The sequence below is a fragment of the Apium graveolens genome, chromosome 3 (genome assembly GCF_009905375.1).
Source record: "Apium graveolens cultivar Ventura chromosome 3, ASM990537v1, whole genome shotgun sequence".
Classification (NCBI taxonomy): Eukaryota; Viridiplantae; Streptophyta; class Magnoliopsida; order Apiales; family Apiaceae; genus Apium; species Apium graveolens.
Window position 1 is genome coordinate 290,125,167 of NC_133649.1, and position 7,061 is coordinate 290,132,227.

Sequence of the window (7,061 nt, forward strand, 5' to 3'; positions counted from 1 at the left end):
CTAGCCACGTGAGCTGCCACATCAGTAACGGGGACCACATATGGGCCCAAATTCTGCCACGTCGGCTGCCATGTCAGCAGTATGGGCCCATATATGGGACCCCCTTCTGCCACGTAAGCTGCCACGTCAGTAATGTGGGACCCACATGGCGACAAATTACTGTGGCGGATGGCTAATGCAAAACCACGATCTCTAGTGTTGCAAGCTGTGCAACACCATTATTTATACGCAACGTCAGCTAAAATGTAATGCAACACTATTTTCTTATGGTTGCAGAGAAGCCAAAATCTTATAGTTATTGCAACGCTTTTCTTGCAACACTCATAAAAAGTATTGCATATGAGCATATATGGCGTAGTGTTAGGATTCTCTAAACGCGAGAGATGATCAGCAACTTGATTTTCAGTTCCCTTTATGTCCTTGATCTCTAGTTCAAATTCTTGGAGCAAAAGAACCCATCGAATCAATCTAGGCTTCGAGTCCTTCTTTGAAACTAGATATCAAATGGCGGCGTGATCAGTGAAAACTGTCACCTTAGTCCCAAGTAGATAAGATCGAAATTTCTCAAAACCGTAGACGATAGCCAAAAGTTCTTTCTCCGTAGTAGTGTAATTCAGTTGAGCACCATTTAGAGTCTTACTAGAATAGTGGACTACATGAAATATATTATTCTTTCTCGGCCCAAGAACTGCTCCAACTGCATAGTCACTTGCATCACACATCATCTCAAAAGGCTCACTCCAATCAGGTGCAGTTATAACAGGTGCCGTGATTAAACTTTTCTTCAAAGTCTCAAAAGATGCTAGGCACTCATCATCGAATTTAAAAGGAACATCTTTCTCTAATAGTGCACAAAGGTTTTGAAATTTTTGAGAAGTCCTTGATGAAACGCATGTAGAAACCTGCATGACCAAGAAAACTGTGAATTCTCTTGACACAAATAGGTGAGGAAGATTCTCAATGACCCCCACATTAGCCTTGTCCACCTCTAGACCCTTATTAGAAACCTTGTACCCGAGAATAATGCCTTGACGAACCATAAAATGGCATTTCTCCCAATTGAAAACCAGATTGGTCTCAACACACCTCTTGAGAACGTGTCCCAGATTCTGCAAGCATTCATCAAAAAAATCGCCAAAGATTAAGAAGTCGTCCATGAACACCTCCACATTCTAGCCAATCATGTCAGAAAAGATGGCCATCATACATCTCTGAAATATGGCTGGTGCACCACACAGACCAAAAGAAACTCGTCTGAAGGCGAAAGTACCAAATAGATAAGTGAAGGTAGTCTTTTCCTAATCTTCTAGAGCGATACAAATCTGATTATAACCCGAATAACCATCTAGAAGACAATAGTACTCATGTCCAGCCAACCTGTCGAGCATATGATCAATGAAAGGCAATGAAAAATGGTCCTTCCTGGTGGCTTTGTTTAGCTTCCGATAGTCCATGCAAACTCTCCACCCCGTGACTGTCTGTGTAGGAATAAGCTCATTCTTCTCATTTGCTACCACAATAATACCATATTTCTTTGGCACACATTGAACCGGGCTTACCCATGTACTGTCAGAGATAGGGTAGATGATCCCTGCATCTAGCCACTTTAGAATTTCCTTCTTCACTACCTCCTTCATGATAGGATTAAGTCTTCTTTGCTGCTCAACCGTAGGCTTGCTACCTTCCTCTAGTAGAATTTTATGCATACAGTAAAAAGGGCTGATTCCCTTAATATCTGCTATAGTCCATCCAATTGCCGATTTGAAATCTCTCAAAATCCTCAAAAGCTTGTTCTCCTCACTAACTGAAAGGTCAGATGCAATAATAACAAGCAGAGTAGATGCATCACCTAAAAATGCATATCTTAAATTCTCAGGTAAAGGCTTAAGCTCAAGAGTGGGAGCTTCCTCAATAGATGGCTTGAGGCGCTTAGGAGCTTTATCCAATTCCTCAATTCCAAGATATTCAAACGGCATATCAATCTTCCTCTTCCAGGGAGAAGCATTTAAATATTGCAATTGTTCTTCACCTTCGTCGTCTTCACTATCTGAATTCCCCAACAAGGCTTTTTCTAAGGCATCGGACCTTAGCATTTGATCAAGTTCCGATGTGACCACAAAATCGACCAACTCCGCTTTGAAGCACTCCTCGTTATCAATAGGAAATTTCATTGCATTGAACACGTTGAAAGTCACATCCTGATCCAGCACTCGCATTTTGAGCTCACCCTTCTGCACATCAATCAAGGTTCGGCTAATGGCCAAGAAAGGTCTCCCCAAGATTATGGAAATCTTCTTATCCTCCTCGAAATCAAGAATGACGAAATCAGCAGGGAAGAAGAGTTTATCCACCTTGACCAAGACATCCTCCACAATACCTCGCAGGTATGTAATAGAACGATCGGCCAACTACAAAGTCATGTATGTAGGCTTTGGATCAGGTAAATCTAACTTTTTGAAGATTGACAAAGGCATCGGATTGATTCTATGTTCCAAGTCACATAAACATCTATCAAAAGACACTTTTCCAATAGTACATGGAATAGTGAAGCTTCTTGGATCTTTAAGCTTCGGAGGCAACTTCTGTTGCAGCACAACACTGCATTCCTCCGTGAGAGCGACAGTCTCTAAATCATCTAGCTTCACCTTCCGAGATAGAATACCTTTCATAAACTTTGCATAACTAGGAATCTGCTCGAAAGCCTCAGCGAAATGTATGTTGATATGAAGTTTCTTGAACACCTCCAGAAACTTCTCAAATTGCTCATCCAGCTTTTTCTTCTGTAGCCGCTTGGGAAAAGGCGGTGGAAGATAGATCTGTTTCTCCCTTTTATTACCCTCAGGCGGAGTGTGCTCAATAGTAGTCTTCCTTGGTTCCACTTCTTTATCCTGCTGCTCTACTTCTTTCTCAGCTTCAGCTTCTTTAGCCAACTCTTGAGTTTGTTCGGGATTTGCAACCTTCTCAGACCTCAAATTGATTGCCTTTACCTGCTCCTTAGCTTCCATCTTTCCTGGCACTTTAGTGTCACTAGGTAGTGTACTAGGCTGGCGAATTAGCAAGGCATTGGCAATTTGCCCAATTTGATTTTCCAAGGTCTTGAGAGAAACAACTTGACTCTTGCATACAAGCTTCAACTCCTCTAATTAGAATTTTTCATTAGCTGGTTGCAGCTGAAGTTGTTGCTTTGGCACATACTGCGATTGCTGAAAACCAGAGGGGTTGTACTGCCTAGATGTATACGGCTGATAAGGCTGTTGAACCGCATTCTGAGCATTGCTACAACTGAAATTAGGATGATTGTAGTTGTTGGGATGATAGGTGGCTAGCGCTGGTTATTGCGATCGCTGAAAGTTGCTTACATATTGAGCTGATTCATTAGAAATTGTACAATGATCAGTCTCATGAGCACCAACACATAGCTCACAAATACTAGTGATTTGACTAACTCCATTATTAGCCACAGTATCCACCTTCATCGTGAAAGCCTTAAGTTAGGCAGCGATAGCAGTTGCTGCGTCCAACTCCTGCTGCTTTCCCTGAGTAAGTCTCCGTGCAGGATTCTGGTACACATTAGCAGCCATCAGTTCAATGAGTTGATAAGCTTCATCATAGCTTTTAGCCCACAAGGCTCCTCCTGATGCTACATCAAGCATGGGTCTAGAAGTAGCACCCAATCCATTGTAGAAATAGTTAATAATCATCCAATCAGGCATGCCATGGTGTGGGCACTTCCTTAGCATCTCCTTATATCGATCCCAAGCCTCATACAGAGATTCTCTAGTTTGCTGAGGAAACTGAGTAAGAGCATTCCTGATTGCAGCAGTCTTCGTCATAGGGAAGAATTTATTGAGAAACTTTTGCGCAAGATCCTCCCAAGTGGTGATAGACCCTGCTGGTAGAGAATGTAACCAACACTTCGCTTTGTCCTTCAAATAAAATGGGAATAATCGCAGCTTAATAGCATCTTCAGTCACATCAATAAATTTGAAAGTGTCACAAATCTCGATGAAATCCCTGATGTGCATGTTTGGGTCTTCGATCGGATTACCCCCAAACTGAACTAATCTTTGTATCATCTGAATTGTGCTTGACTTGATCTCAAACGTGTGAGCCCTGATGGCTGTTCTGATGATGCTTAAATGAATGTCATTAATCTTATGCTGAGAATAGTCCATCAAAGCCTTCGGATTTTCTGGTTGATCACCCATCTCTTCTAATGCTGGTTCTTTAATTTTCTCTTCTTCTTCCTCAAAAACTTCTCTACGAACTACCACAAGTTCTTCCTTGGCTTTATCCAGAGATCTCTTACGAGTACGCGAACGCGTATGCATACACCCTCGCTAGTAAGCAAATAAATTAACACTGCAGTCCCCGGCAGCGGCGCCAAAAACTTGTTAGTCGCTAAACACGCACTAATATTACACGCAAGTATACGAGTTCACAAGTAGTATTAAATCTTTTCTATTTCGTTCGCACAGAGACTGTATGGTTAACTATTTAATTTATGCACCTAAGCAATAATGTATGGTTATTATCCAATGCTAAGACGATAACAATTTGAGGTTGATTATAACTAAAAATTATACTAGCAATTATAACTACGAGAATAAGATCGACTGAATTGATATATATGACAAACATGAGATTCTAACTTCATTAATTACTTCATTCAATAGCCTTGTTATTATTAACCTTAGCATGCAATGGTCATGACACTAATAAGATAACACGAAACTGATAAACGCCAACTTTCGTTGCACGAGTACCATTGTACCAGACATCCACAAAAGAGATAGAAGCTGAATATGCATCAATTATATTGAGACCCTATATGTCTATAGAATTTGACAACATAACGGTTTAAGCACAAGTTATCTATCTTGATTATATAGGGCAAGTAAGATGGTTAAAATTACCTATGAATCATGCATAACAATGACATAAACCTACGCTAGCATTGCATGTTCTAAATCCTTAAATTCACTTTCGCTTCATTAAGAATTAACACGCTATCTTATAAATTCGCGACGCTCATAAGACGAATACGCACAACCAATACTAGGATATCATACAATTACCACATACTAAGGCATACAAATAATTTAACAAAAAAAAACCATAAATAAATCCGCTAGAACCCCACAATCATGATTAGCCCATAATCAGACTCATCATCAACGTGGGTTTCGATGAAAACATGATATAGCAAACGTAGTATTTATACGAATGAATAAAACCAATTACAAACAAGAGTATAGGTTCAACAAAATAAGAAACAAGCATCCAAATTACTACTTAAACAAAGATTCACAAGAATAAACTAGATTGTTTTCGCCTTTGTTGAATTGTGCCGAAAGGTCTCTTTCCGTCTTCTCCTTGCGCTCAGGTCCGTCCCTGACTTCTTCTTATTAAAAACGACCTAAGATATGTTTATATAGCAGTCCATGCATCCCAGGAGTCTAGTAATTTGAATTATAAAAGAAGCATATTAATGATGAAGATAAAAGTAGTGATAAGTGCCCACAAACCCTTTTAACTAACCTAAAAGGTGAGAGTCACGATTCGAGCCCATATCCCGGCTTGCAGGACCACAGATGCGACCCAGGGAGCCCAGCCCTCTATCAAGTATGGCTAGGGTCGTATTATGCAAGGAGAGGATACTTGAGCAGGTTGCGAGCCTATGGGCCCGACTCGCTAAATGCAAGAACGCGTGCAACACTTATGAGTTAGTAATGGTGCGAGCTTGTTCCACTTAAAATTTTTATTAATTTTGTTTGATTGAATAAATGATACGTGCTGATTAGTTAGGCTCGCTGTGAAGGTGTAACACCCGCCATACGCAGCCAGGGTTATGATAACTTTTGGCCAGTAGAGGCATGGTAAGTTTACACAAAAGTAAGGAAACTAGCTAGCACAATAAAGATGAATGCGGGCACAAAAGACTTGGAATTTTATACAGACAATAGGTAAATAAGTTATGCCCCAAGGCAGAATACTTTAAATATAAATGCGAGGCAAGAAGGGTGCCCACTTACCCAGTCATAAGTCTAGATTTCAAAATAAAATTAATCTAAGGCTTATTAGCCTCCTTCTCCTGGCGAGCTTCATCAGCTGCGACCCGGGCTTACTCAGCTGCGAGTTGGGCCTCCTCAGTAATCTGGGCATCCCGCTCCATCTCTAGCTTCAGCTTCTCAGCATGCCTAGCTGTGCCCGCGCCCAGGGCTGCCCAATCAAAGTCTGGAACTTTGCTGATAAAGATTTTCATGAAGTTCCTGGCCCCCAGGTTCTTGGCATCAGCAAGGGCGGCCTCGCGGCCCGTGGTCAAGGCAGAAAATGACCACTCCAGCTCAAGCATCCTCTCCTCGAGGCTATCCTTCTCCTTCTTCCACGCATCCGTGGCCAGGTCGTGGTCCTCCTTCTGCTCCCTTAAAGCCTTCTCGTGAGCAGCATTCAGGTCGAGCATCTTCTGGTTGTAATTGTTCACCAGCTTAACTTTTTCCTGATCATGCTCGATGACCTTGCTCTGAAGAGACTTGACCTTAAAGTCGAGCTTTATGTTGGTCTGGCTGAGGGCTCGCATCTCTTGAGCCTTAGATAGCTAAAAATAATACACCTCAGCCACGTCCCGGGTCAGTGCGTCCTGGTTAGCCTCAAGAGAAGAAGAGGACAAATCCTTCACATCCTGGTTGTTGATGTGAGCTTGAGTGAGCCGGCCAAATGTGGTCGCTACTGTTTTGGCAGAAGATGAAGTGGGGAGAGGGGCATCAGATGGAGCAGCCTTTTTGGGGTCGGGCTCGCCAGTTTTTCCCTCCTTATGTCCTCTATGCCTTTTTAGCCGAGGAGAAGGCCCTGAGCCCATGAGATGCTCAGTCAGAGTAGTCATGTGGGCCGGAGGGTAGCTTGAGAGCGGGTCGCTGTGGTCACAGCCACGGGCTGAACCGAGCCCGAAGCCGTAGCTTGCTCAGCCTCTTCCACAAAAGGGATAGGGGAGATAACCATTTCTGATAAATAAAACAATAAAGTGATGTATTAGTCACAACAAAATACAATGGAAAGAAGTG

General features: G+C 42.1%; 1 non-coding gene across 1 annotated transcript; it reads left to right on the plus strand.

The window, feature by feature from the left end:
• The first annotated feature begins 3,711 nt into the window (after positions 1–3,711).
• On the plus strand, positions 3,712–3,818 carry LOC141716214 (small nucleolar RNA R71). The gene has a single exon (XR_012572931.1). It is a non-coding gene; the product is annotated as a small nucleolar RNA R71 (small nucleolar RNA).
• The last annotated feature ends 3,243 nt before the right edge of the window (positions 3,819–7,061 follow it).